The 13,748-nt window shown below is 36.3% G+C and overlaps 1 non-coding gene across 1 annotated transcript; it reads left to right on the top strand.

Moving 5' to 3' along the window:
• The first annotated feature begins 249 nt into the window (after positions 1–249).
• Positions 250–356, top strand: LOC133695553 (small nucleolar RNA R71). The gene has a single exon (XR_009842495.1). It is a non-coding gene; the product is annotated as a small nucleolar RNA R71 (small nucleolar RNA).
• The last annotated feature ends 13,392 nt before the right edge of the window (positions 357–13,748 follow it).

Raw genomic sequence — 13,748 nt, 5'->3', positions numbered from 1 at the left:
GAACGCACAAGAGAAGTAAGATCATTAACTTTATTCTCAAGGTTAGAAATACTTATCTCATTTACTCGTTTATTTGCGAAGTCTCCACGAGTGCCAAACTGTTTCGAGTTGGCTGCCATGTTTGAGATCAATTGGCGTGCAGCCTCGGGTGTCTTATCTACCAATGCCCCTCCACTTGCAGCATCAATGATACTACGGTCAGTAGGCATCAATCCTTCATAGAAATATTGAATGAGCAGCTGATCGGGTATTTGATGATGAGGGCATTGAATGCACAGTTGCTCAAATCTTTCCCAATACTCAGAAAGTGTCTCTCCATGAGATTGTTGAATCCCACATATTTCTTTCCTTATGTTGGCAACTCGAGATGCTGGGAAATACTTCTCAAGGAAGATCTTCTTCATGCCATTCCACGTTCCAATTGAACCTGGGAGAATGGAGAAAAGCCATACCTTTGCTGCCCCTTTTAAAGAGAAAGGGAAAGCTTTCAACTTAACCTGTTCTTCATCAACTCCATTCGGTTTCATGCCAACGCAAACCATATGGAATTCCTTGAGATGAGTATGAGGATCTTCTCCTGCAAGACCATTGAAAGTTGGTAGCAAATGTATAAAACCAGATTTGAGCTCAAAGTTTACATTATTATCGATGTTTATGCACAATGACTGATTTTCCACGTTAGGAGCAGCAAGCTCCTTGAGTGTTTGTTGTCGTGCAACAGCCATGGTGTTAAGGCGAGCTTCCTTTCGTAACCTGCGTAAAGTTTTTTCTATTTCGAGATCCAAATGCACTTGACTTTGATTAGTAGAATGAGTTACTGGCATAAATCATCAAGAAAACTCAAAATAAACCAACCACACAAGAGATCGAAAACAATGCAAATTATACGAAAATCCTACGGTAGAAAACAAAAACTGCCTAAAAACCCTAGAAAACAGCGGAATTTGGCCTCGATAGGGTGGGGCTAGTGGTTTACCACTAGTCCTGTTTAGAACGTCGTTTCCCTTCAGGAAACAAATGGCCGATACCTAATTCCACCAAAAAATCTGTTTTGAACAGTACCGCTGCCGTAATGAACAGTACCGCAGCAAACAAAAATTCTGTTTTTTTTTTTTTCAGAAAAAGAAATAACAATCACAGCAAATAAAAATAATAGCACAAGAATCAACTAAAATTACTTCCCCGGCAACGGCGCCAAAATTTGTTGCGATGTCGCGGTCGCACAAATTAATTACCCTAGCTTCAAACACAACACACAAGATAGTATAGAGCAAGCAAGGGGTCGATCCCACGAGGAAGATTCAAGTCAGATTTTTATGCTAGATGATATGCAATTTGGGGGGGGGGGGTTGGACGTTATCTAGGCTAAAGCAAAAGAAAACAGAAAACTATCAAACTAAATTTAATAAAATCAGAAAATTATCAAGAGAACAAACCTTGGTCACAAGCACACATCCACCTACAGAAATCAGAACTGATCATGGAAACGAAACATCAATTTATATTCTGAATATTTATCTCTTCTTAACATTGGTTAGTTAACGGATCCGCCGTATAACTAGCCCTAACCATCAAACAACCACAGTGTCCGCACTAGTAATTTAATTCAATGGCAGCCTTAAGAACTAGATAAGTTGATTAATCAAGAAAACATAACTGTCCGCAGTCTATGTTTGATTTGATTGAATGTTCTCCCTAAGATTAATAATGTAAATCCGCCACAATTATTAAACTCAGTTGCTTCACAAGTTCATATACCACAACTCCGGTTTTGATATCAAACTTAACAATAGATTGTCTACAATAATAACTTAGAGTCCGCTCTAGCAATTAAAATAAACAATCATAGGAAAAATAAGCATAGGAGAACAAACATATTCATCATTTAAACTGAAAAGAAAAGGTAAAATAAATCTCACAGTTCTTGAAATCCGAAGGTTTCCGTGTCCTTGCAACCAAGAAAAAGTGTTTAGCCTTGCATGTTTGTTGAACAACTAATCAAAAAGAAGAAAGAATGCATAATTTAGGGTTTCTTAGAGGAAGGAGGCGTTTTTCTCTCCTTGGCTGGCTGCTCCCCTTCTCTTCTCTCATTCTTTTTATATCCTAGGAAACCCTAGGTCTCTATTTTACAAAATAGTCCTCCATTAAGTAGACTGTTTACATTTAAGTACTTCAATAACTATTTTCCTAAAAAGGAGAAATAGCCTTGCATGAAATCTTCAAGCTTTGATTTAGAGGAGCTAAATTGCTGAAATAAAAACTTGGATATCGGTTTAAATGCTTCGGAATGTCATTTGGACTCGTTTCTTCACGAAACCTGTTTGCTGGCAGAATTCAGATGTCATCTTTGAAAAATCATATCTCCCTCATATGACATCGTTTTTGGCTGAAATTTTGAGCGTTTATATAACTTTGAGTCATGAATCCAAGAAAATTGAGTTTGCATCAATTGGACTTCTGTAGCTCCAGATATTCAAGTTGGAATGGCCAAAGGTCAACACTGGCAGATTGCGAGATTTGACTTTGAAGGCTGCGATTTCCATGCTCTTCCTTATTTTATTTTCTTGCCTTAGATGTCCAGAAAGGTATGGATGTTACCTTTTTAATTCCACTGGAATCACTTCATTTCAACCTCTAGAGCTCACGCTTTGCACAAAACATCGACTGAAGGTCAAATCTGCCAATTATCTCCAATTTACTCCTTTTTGCATCTTTCATCCAAAAGTGCCTTCAAAACATAAAACAAAGAATATCAAGGCATTTTATATATAAAACATAGGCAAAACACTAGTTAAATGTGGGTGAAACTATTGAATAATATGGTTGCATCAGGAAACTATTTAGAGCATGGGCTTGTTCATTGAGGCATTCTTTGAGAGAAGGAAAAGTTGGACAGTCATTGGTTACATGTTCATTCGTTTCATAGATTTGACACACAATGTCTTGACCAGATTTTAATTGACCACTCTTTTTTAATTATAATACCTCAACTTTTCTAGCTAAAGATGCAAATTTAGTTTGGAGGTCATGATCTTCCCTAAAGTTGTACATACTTCCACTAGATATATGGGGTTGAGTCTTACCTGGTGCCTCATAAGTACCAATAGTGTCCCAATTTTGAGCATTTTCAGCTACCTAAGTCATTATAGGTGTTACAGACTTCTTTAAATTCTCTCAAATGCAAGTATGGATTTTCTAGATCTAAGCCATGAAAAGAAGGTAAAAGTTGAATAATGTCTGGCTTAAAATTAAAGTGAGATGCATCAGAAGGGAAAACTATACATGAGGGTGCACTTGTTCTTGTTGGATTCATGTGGTCTCTTAGTGTTCTAACTCGATTATTCTCATTATTCTCATTATGAAGTGATTGGTTATCTTCTTCGGCCATATTTTCTAAAAATGATGAGGATACCCTACAAAGTCTACCACTTAATGTACGTGACCAAACTCTCATGCACGTGTAGGAAGAGAATAAAAGGAAGAATAAAAAAAAATAAAAAGAAACAAAAGAAAAGAAACAAAAGTTAGATACAAGAAAAGTGAAAAGTGAAAATAAAATAAATATTATAATTTATACAAGAATACATCCCCGACAACGGCGCAAAAAACTTGACACGATCAAAGAGTTGATGTCTTATCCCAAATGCAGGAGTGTCAAAGTAATAAATAACCCGGCAAGACCAGGGTCGAACCACAGGGAAGTGAACTATATAATAATAATAATAATAATAATAATAATAATAATAATAATAATAATAATAAGAACAACAACAACAACAACAATGATGATGGTGATGATAATGGTGATAGTGATGGTGAGATAAAGAGGACTTTGAGATGTAGCATAAATGTGAAGATTAAACAATGATAAAAACAAATGTCAAGGTTAGAGGATCCACTAATAGTATTAGAAATAAGTAAAGTATAAACTCTTTATAAATTATCAACATGATCATACTAATCATCTTATTTACGTAACACCATACTTACAAATTTTATCAGGTATTCATGATGCTAATTTATGTTGACAACAAATCAAATTCTTTTCATAACAACAATGTCAGCCGAAGACTATGCAGGATCAAGTATTTGATGTACCAAGTGTTATACAACACAAATCTAGATTAACCATTTAACAAGCAAGGTATTAAGAATTAATACGATAAAAATGATAAGACATGTTAATAGCAAACTTTCTTGGATATAAATATTAAAGTCCATGTTGAGTTTGTATTATACTTATCCTAACACCACTAGTGAAACCTTTTCACCTTGACATAATTAACTTAGCTAGACATGATGAAGAAGAAAAACATAAATAAATAATATAAGAACATAAACATGATATAAGTTAACTAAGTATAGTAAATGAAATGAAAAGCATGAACAAGAGATTAATGAAAGCAAAACTTAAGCATTACAAAAATATAAAGAAAGAGAGCAAGAGCATGAGCTCGCGGTATGTCTAAAATACTAAGTAGTGTTGCTGATGGACGTGGTGGGTAGCCCTCAAGCTCTTGTTTGGATGAAATGTCATTGTTACCATCAGAATTTGAGCAAGTCTTCTTCATAAAAGTTGTTGGAAATTGTCTTTTCCTTTTACCCACCAAATTTCACATCATTTTGCTTTATATTAAAGCTATCTTATATTATTAAACCTGTTACTATAAAACATACTCTAGTTAAGGAGTTATTAATACTTCAAGTGCAAAATGATGATATAAAACCTTGATAAAAATACACTTTTAAATACTAATTAGCTGCACATTAGATTTTTATAAGGAAAAAGAAGAGTTTTTGGCTTAAATTTCAATTTTACACTCAATTATTGTTTATATGTTATTTTACCCAACTCCAACACTATTATGAGACCTTTCTAGATTCTAGTTTGCCCATAATGTTAACCTAAGGTAGAATGATGACACGACCAAAAGATTGATGTCTTCTCCCAAGTGCAGAAGTGTCAAAGTAATAAATAGCCCGACAAGACCGAGGTCAAACCATAGGGAGGTTAACTATATAAATTATAAATAACAACAACAACACGAACTAGAAGAAGTTAAAGAGAGCTTTGAGATGTGATATTGATGTAAGGATTAAACAATGATAAAAACAATTGTCAAGGTTAGAGGATCCACTAATGGTATTTCAAACAAGTAAGTATTCAATAGTTTCACCCACATTTAACTAGTGTTTTGCCTATGTTTTATATATAAAATGCCTTGATATTCTTTGTTTTATGTTTTGAAGGCACTTTTGGATGAAAGATGCAAAAAGGAGTAAATTGGAGATAATTGGCAGATTTGACCTTCAGTCGATGTTTTGTGCAGAGGGTGAGCTCTAGAGGTTGAAATGAAGTGATTCCAGTGGAATTAAAAAGGTAACATCCATACCTTTCTGGACATCTAAGGCAAGAAAATAAAATAAGGAAGAGCATGGAAATCGCAGCCTTCAAAGTCAAATCTCGCAATCTGCCAGTGTTGACCTTTGGCCATTCCAACTTGAATATCTGGAGCTACAGAAGTCCAATTGATGCAAACTCAATTTTGTTGGATTCATGACTCAAATTTATATAAACGCTCAAACTTACAGCCAAAAACGATGTCATATGAGGGATATATGATTTTTCAAAGATGACATCTGAATTCTGCCAGCAAACAGGTTTCGTGAAGAAACGAGTCCAAATGACATTCCGAAGCATTTAAACCGATATCCAAGTTTTTATTTCAGCAATTTAGCTCCTCTAAATCAAAGCTTGAAGATTTCATGCAAGGCTATTTCTCCTTTTTAGGAAAATAGTTATTGAAGTACTTAAATGTAAACAGTCTACTTAATGGAGGACTATTTTGTAAAATAGAGACCTAGGGTTTCCTAGGATATAAAAAGAATGAGAGAAGAGAAGGGGAGCAGCCAGCCAAGGAGATAAAAACGCCCCCTTCCTCTAAGAAACCCTAAATTATGCATTCTTCCTTCTTTTTGATTAGTTGTTCAACAAACATGCAAGGCTAAACACTTTTTCTTGGTTGCAAGGACACGGAAACCTTCGGATTTCAAGAACTGTGAGATTTATTTTACCTTTTCTTTTCAGTTTATATGATGAATATGTTTGTTCTCCTATGCTTATTTTTCCTATGATTGTTTATTTTAATTGCTAGAGCGGACTCTAAGTTATTATTGTAGACAATCTATTGTTAAGTTTGATATCAAAACCGGAGTTGTGGTATATGAACTTGTGAAGCAACTGAGTTTAATAATTGTAGCGGATCTACGTTATTAATCTTAGGGAGAACATTCAATCAAATCAAACATAGACTGCGGACAGTTATGTTTTCTTGATTAATCAACTTATCTAGTTCTTAAGGCTGCCATTGAATTAAATTACTAGTGCGGACACTGTGGTTGTTTGATGGTTAGGGCTAGTTATACGGCGGATCCGTTAACTAACCAATGTTAAGAAGAGATAAATATTCAGAATATAAATTGATGTTTCGTTTCCATGATCAGTTCTGATTTCTGTAGGTGGATGTGTGCTTGTGACCAAGGTTTGTTCTCTTGATAATTTTCTGATTTTATTAAATTTAGTTTGATAGTTTTCTGTTTTCTCTTGCTTTAACCTAGATAACGTCCAACCCCCCCCCGCCCCAAATTGCATATCATCTAGCATAAAAATCTGACTTGAATCTTCCTCGTGGGATCGACCCCTTGCTTGCTCTATACTATCTTGTGTGTTGTGTTTGAAGCTAGGGTAATTAATTTGTGCGACCGCGACATCGCAACAAATTTTGGCGCCGTTGCCGGGGAAGTAATTTTAGTTGATTCTTGTGCTATTATTTTTATTTGCTGTGATTGTTATTTCTTTTTCTGAAAAAAAAAAAACAGAATTTTTGTTTGCTGCGGTACTGTTCATTACGGCAGCGGTATTGTTCAAAACAGATTTTTTGGTGGAATTAGGTATCGGCCATTTGTTTCCTGAAGGGAAACGACGTTCTAAACAGGACTAGCGGTAAACCACTAGCCCCACCCTATCGAGGCCAAATTCCGCTGTTTTCTAGGGTTTTTAGGCAGTTTTTGTTTTCTACCGTAGGATTTTCGTACAATTTGCATTGTTTTCGATCTCTTGTGTGGTTGGTTTATTTTGAATTTTCTTGATGATTTATGCCAGTAACCCGTTCTACTAATCAAATTCAAGTGCATTTGGATCTCGAAATAGAAAAAACTTTACGCAGGTTACGAAAGGAAGCTCGCCTTAACACCATGGCTGTTGCACGACAACAAACACTCAAGGAGCTTGCTGCTCCTAACGTGGAAAATCAGCCATTGTGCATAAACATCGACAATAATGTAAACTTTGAGCTCAAATCTGGTTTTATACATTTGCTACCAACTTTCAATGGTCTTGCAGGAGAAGATCCTCATACTCATCTCAAGGAATTCCATATGGTTTGCGTTGGCATGAAACCGAATGGAGTTGATGAAGAACAGGTTAAGTTGAAAGCTTTCCCTTTCTCTTTAAAAGGGGCAGCAAAGGTATGGCTTTTCTCCATTCTCCCAGGTTCAATTGGAACGTGGAATGGCATGAAGAAGATCTTCCTTGAGAAGTATTTCCCAGCATCTCGAGTTGCCAACATAAGGAAAGAAATATGTGGGATTCGACAATCTCATGGAGAGACACTTTCCGAGTATTGGGAAAGATTTGAGCAACTGTGCATTCAATGCCCTCATCATCAAATACCCGATCAGCTGCTCATTCAATATTTCTATGAAGGATTGATGCCTACTGACCGTAGTATCATTGATGCTGCAAGTGGAGGGGCATTGGTAGATAAGACACCAGAGGCTGCACGCCAATTGATCTCAAACATGGCAGCCAACTCGAAACAGTTTGGCACTCGTGGAGACTTTGCAAATAAACGAGTAAATGAGATAAGTATTTCTAACCTTGAGAATAAAGTGAATGATCTTACTTCTCTTGTGCGTTCTTTGGCTTGTGGCAATGTACAGCAGGTGAAAGTTTGTAGCATATGCTCCTTATAAGGACATGCTTCAGATATGTGCCCAACAATGCAAGAAGATTACATTGAACAAGCTAATGCAGTTGATGGAGCATTCAATGGACAACCTCAGCGTAAGTATGATCCTTTTTCCCACACGTACAATCCTGGATGGAGAGATCATCCCAACCTACGGTATGGGAACCAGCCTCAACAAGGCAATCAAGGCCGACAATTCCATCCCCATGGATTTCAGCCCCAACAGAATTATCAAGCAAGACAACCCCCTTCATTCACAAACTCCAATGTTATGGGGTCGTCATCCAGTGATGATCTTCGTGAGATGATGAAAACTTTGGCTTCTAACACTGTGACCTTGCAACAAAATATCATGTCTTTTCAACAGGAAACAAGGTCAAGTATTCACAACTTGGAGAAGCAAATGGGGCAAGTAGCTTCAAGTGTGGGGAAATTGGAAGCACAAATGAATGGAAAATTGCCCTCCCAAGCATTGAATCCAAAAGAGAATGTTAGTGCGATCATGCTGCGAAGTGGGAAAGAACTTGAAGAGAAAAGGTCGAAACAAATTGAGATGGAGGAAGAAGAAGAGATAGAAACTGAATTGAGTACAAAAAAGAAACATCCTTCTCCTTCACAAATTGAAACCACGACCAACACTCTAAAGGTAAGTCCTCAATCAATGACTTCCAGTTTTAAAAAAATTCCACCCTTTCCTGTGAGTTCTTCTAGGTCAAAGAAAGAGGACAAAGAAAAAGAGATTTTAGAGGTTTTCAAGAAAGTAGAACTCAACATTCCTTTGCTTGATGCTATCAAGCAAATTCCCAAGTATGCAAAATTCTTGAAGGAGTTGTGTACTACTAAGAGAGCTTTCAAACTAAAAGGTCATGAAACGGTAAGTATGGGTGAAGTTGTATCTGCCGTTGTTCAAAAGAATCTGCCTTTGAAACAAAAAGACCCAGGTGCGTTTACTATCCCATGTGTTATTGGTAATGCTAGTTTTAAAAGAGCTTTATGCGATTTAGGTGCATCCATTAGTGTTATGCCCAAACATGTTTATGATTCTCTTAGTCTTGAGCCTTTGAATAAAACTAGCATTGTAATACAACTTGCGGATCGTAGTTTTGTTTACCCACTTGGTGTGATAGAAGATGTCCTAGTTAAGATTGATAGTTTGGTCATTCCATGCGACTTTTATATTCTTGATATGGAACATGATTCTTGTGATTCATCAAACAGCACTCCTATATTGTTTGGGAGACCATTCTTGAAAACTGCCAATACAAGGATAGATTGTGGTAAGGATACTTTGTCTATGGAAGTAGGAGATGAAAAGATTGAATTTAATTTTCATGATGCAATGAAATATCCTTATAGCAATGTTTATTCTATCACATGCTATGACCAAGTTGATAAGTGTGTGCAGCAAGTTTTTGATTTTGATTGTGAGGATGGATTAAGCGTAGCTTTGAGCTATGGCTATGATTTTACCGAGATAGAAGAGATGGAGAGGCACATATGTGTTCCCCAAAACGTGCACGAATCAGCATTGGCTTTGCAATCATTGCAAACTGTTCCCCATGGTAATGTCTTTGTTGATTTAGTACTCTCACATAAAAAGCTTTTGCCATCTATTTTACAGGCACCCGAGTTAGAATTGAAACCTTTGCTCGATAATTTGAAGTATGTATTCATTAGCGACAACAATACACTTCCCGTTATTATAGCATCAGGTTTGACAAATACGCAAGAGGAAAAACTTGTGAAATTGTTATGTGATCACAAGACGGCCATTGGATGGACTTTAGCTGACATCAAGGGCATTAGTCCCTCAATGTGTATGCATCACATACTATTGGAGGACAATGTGAAACCAACAAGGGAAATGCAAAGGAGGTTGAACCCGCCTATGATGGAGGTAGTGAAAGCTGAAATTTTAAAACTGTTAGATGCAGGAGTCATTTATCCCATCACGGACAGTAAATGGGTTGCGCCAATCCATGTGGTGCCTAAAAAGACCGGAATCACGTTGGTGAAAAACAAAAATGATGAGCTCATTCCTACTCGCATCTCGAGTGGATGGAGAATGTGTGTTGATTACAGAAAGCTAAATCTTGCTACACGCAAAGATCATTTTCCATTACCATTCATGGATCAAATGCTTGAACGCCTAGCAGGTAAGTCTTTTTATTGCTTTCTTGATGGATATAGTGGATACAATCAGATTGTTATTAATCCTGAGGATCAAGAAAAGACTACATTTACATGTCCATTTGGTACATATGCATATAGGAGAATGCCCTTTGGTCTCTGTAATGCACCTGCAACTTTTCAAAGATGCATGATGAGTATTTTTTCTGACTATGTTGAAAGAATAATTGAGGTTTTCATGGATGATTTCACGGTGTATGGTGATTCTTTTGATAAATGTCTAGAAAATTTATCTTTGATCTTGAAAAGGTGCATTGAAACTAACCTTGTCTTAAACTATGAGAAGTGTTATTTTATGGTAGAACAAGGAATAGTTCTTGGGCATGTTGTGTCTTCACGTGGATTAGAGGTTGATAAAGCTAAAATAGACGTTATTTCATCATTGCCTTACCCCTCCTGCGTGAGGGAAATTCGTTCTTTTCTTGGCCATGCAGGTTTCTATCGACGCTTTATTAAAGATTTCTCAAAGATTACAGCACCCTTGTGCAAACTATTAGCCAAAGAAGTGGATTTTGTGTTTGATCAAGCATGTAAAGATGCCCATGATGAGCTTAAGAGGCGTGTCACATCTGCCCCTATCATCCAACCACCAAATTGGGATGAGCCTTTTGAGATAATGTGTGATGCAAGTGACTATGCGGTAGGGGCTGTCCTTGGGCAAAGAATTGGGAAGAATTTGCATGTTATCGCCTATGCTTCCCGCATGTTGGACGGTGCACAATGCAATTACCATACAACTGAAAAGGAACTTTTTGCAGTGGTGTTTGCTCTTGAAAAATTTAGGTCATATCTACTTGGTACAAAAGTCATTGTTTTTACTGATCATGCAGCTTTAAGGTATCTTTTGAAGAAAAAGGAGTCCAAACCAAGATTGATTAGGTGGATCTTGCTTTTACAAGAATTTGATCTTGAGATCAAAGACAAAAAAGGTGCCGAAAATCATGTGGCTGATCACTTGAGCCGACTAAGGACTGAGGATATACAAACCGAAACAATAAGAGAGACATTCCCCGATGAGCAGTTGTATGTGTTACATTCCTCTACAAGACCATGGTATGCTGATTTGGTGAACTATTTAGTCACCAAAGAATTCCCTCCAGGTTTGTCTACATCCCAAAAAGACAAGTTACGAGCTGATGCTAAATATTATTTTTGGGATACTCCTTATCTGTGGAAATTTTGTGTGGATCAAGTAGTTAGGAGATGTGTACCACAAGATGAATTTCATTCCATTCTTACCTTTTGTCATTCTCATTCTTGTGGTGGGCATTTTGGAGCAAAAAGAACGGCCCACAAGGTACTTGAAAGTGGTTTTTATTGGCCTTCTATTTTTAAGGATGCATATCATTTTTGCAAATCATGTGAAAAATGCCAAAAAACAGGTAATATCACTCACAAGAATCAAATGCCTTTAACAAATATTATTGTGAGTGAAATTTTTGATGTTTGGGGTATTGATTTTATGGGTCCATTTCCTTCTTCTTTTGGCAATCTTTATATCCTTCTTGCTGTTGATTATATGTCCAAATGGATTGAGGCGAAAGCCACACGAACTAACGATGCTAAGGTTGTTTTAGATTTTGTCAGGACTCACATAGTTGACAGGTTTGGAATCCCTAAAGCTATCATTAGTGATCGTGGCACTCATTTTTGCAATCGTTCAATGGAAGCATTGTTACGCAAATATCATGTGACTCATCGAACTTCCACAGCATACCATCCTCAAACGAATGGCCAAGCTGAAATTTCAAATCGAGAAATCAAGTCCATTTTGGAGAAGACAGTGCAACCTAACCGGCGAGATTGGAGTCTACGACTTGGTGATGCACTTTGGGCTTATCGGACTGCTTACAAATCACCTATAGGAATGTCACCTTATAGGATGATTTATGGAAAAGCATGTCATCTACCGGTGGAGCTTGAACACAAAGCTTTTTGGGCCATTAAAAAATGTAACATGGATTATGATGCTGCTGGGATTGCAAGAAAGTTGCAATTGCAAGAGTTGGAAGAGATTCGAAATGATGCTTACGAGAATGCAAGGATTTATAAAGAAAAGACTAAGAGTCTCCATGACCGAATGATTACAAGAAAAGAGTTTAATGTTGGAGACAAAGTCCTTCTTTATCATTCGCGTTTGAAACTTTTTCCTGGAAAGTTACGCTCTCGTTGGATTGGACCATTTGTTGTTTCTAATGTTTTTTCTTATGGTGCAGTTGAAATTACAAGTTTAGAAACCAACAAAGTACTCAAGGTCAATGGGCATCGCTTGAAACCTTTCTATGAAGGTTGGACGACAGAACTCACCGCTTCTGCGGAGTTAGCTGAACCAATCTATGAAGAATAAGCATGCAACATGTCGAGCCAATGACATAAAACAAAAGCGCTTACTGGGAGGCAACCCAGCACAAAAAAAAAAACAGATTTGCTTTCTTTTTCCCTTGTCTTTTATTTTTCGCATTTTACTTTATTTTTGTCATTCTCCAATATTCCTTTTCTTTTATTTTAACATTGAGGACAATGTTATGTTTTAAGTGTGGGGGTATTGGGAGAATGTTGGTTTTCTAATTATGGTTTTCTTTGTTATTTTTCAAAATAAAAAAAAATTATGTTTGATCTTTTGAACTCCCATTGGTTTTTGAGAATATGAGTATTATGTATGAGAATTAGTTGAGATAGATGAAGATATAAATCGAATGAAGGAGTGTGCATGCAAGTTTTAAGGTTTAATTGGTTTAGGGATTGACTTTGAGAATATGCCATGTTGACTTTATAGTGTTATACCAATGCAAGCTTTTGAGCCTTCAACATTATATTCTTTGATTGTGCCTTCTTTCAATGATATGTATCTTTAGAACTTGCTTCATATCTTGTTGAGATTACATTCATATTACATACATACATGAAGATGATAAAGGCATTAGGAATTTTAACCATTTGAGCCAAAAAGCCAACCTAAAGCATATTATCCTTAGTAAACCCCTTTTGAGCTTGTTTATCTTTTCTTTGCTTTATCCATGTATAAGCCTTAACTTTATATATGTTTTCCTTTTCCCTTGGCCAAGGATTAGTAGAGCATATACTAGTGATATTTCATGGAATTATGGTTGGAAATTATGTGAAAAGAAAGAAGAAGTGATGTTTGATGAAAAGATGGGCAAAGTTGCCAAAAGTAAAAAAAAAAAAAAAAAAAAAAAAAACAGAGAAAAGAAAAAGAAAAAGAAAAAAGTGTTCCTTTATGTTCTTAAGATTTTATATTGAAAAAGCTTGAAATCAAAAGAAGTTAAGCATTGGTGATTAAAGATGGAAAATTTATGTGCTTCGATGGAATATCTTGTTTGAAATATCATTTTTCAGAATGCTCTACTTTCTTTGGTTTGAACCTTTTTCTTTTACTCTCTTTTACCTCACCTTTACCTTAGCCCCATTACAACCAGAAAATAAGACCTTTTGATTCATGCATTGTTTGTAATATGTTATTAATGGAGATGAGATTGAAGAGCAAGCTTATAGTAGAACATATTCATT

The sequence above is a fragment of the Populus nigra genome, chromosome 5, assembly GCF_951802175.1.
Source record: "Populus nigra chromosome 5, ddPopNigr1.1, whole genome shotgun sequence".
Lineage (NCBI taxonomy): Eukaryota > Viridiplantae > Streptophyta > Magnoliopsida > Malpighiales > Salicaceae > Populus > Populus nigra.
This window is presented reverse-complemented; position numbering and strand designations above follow the sequence as displayed.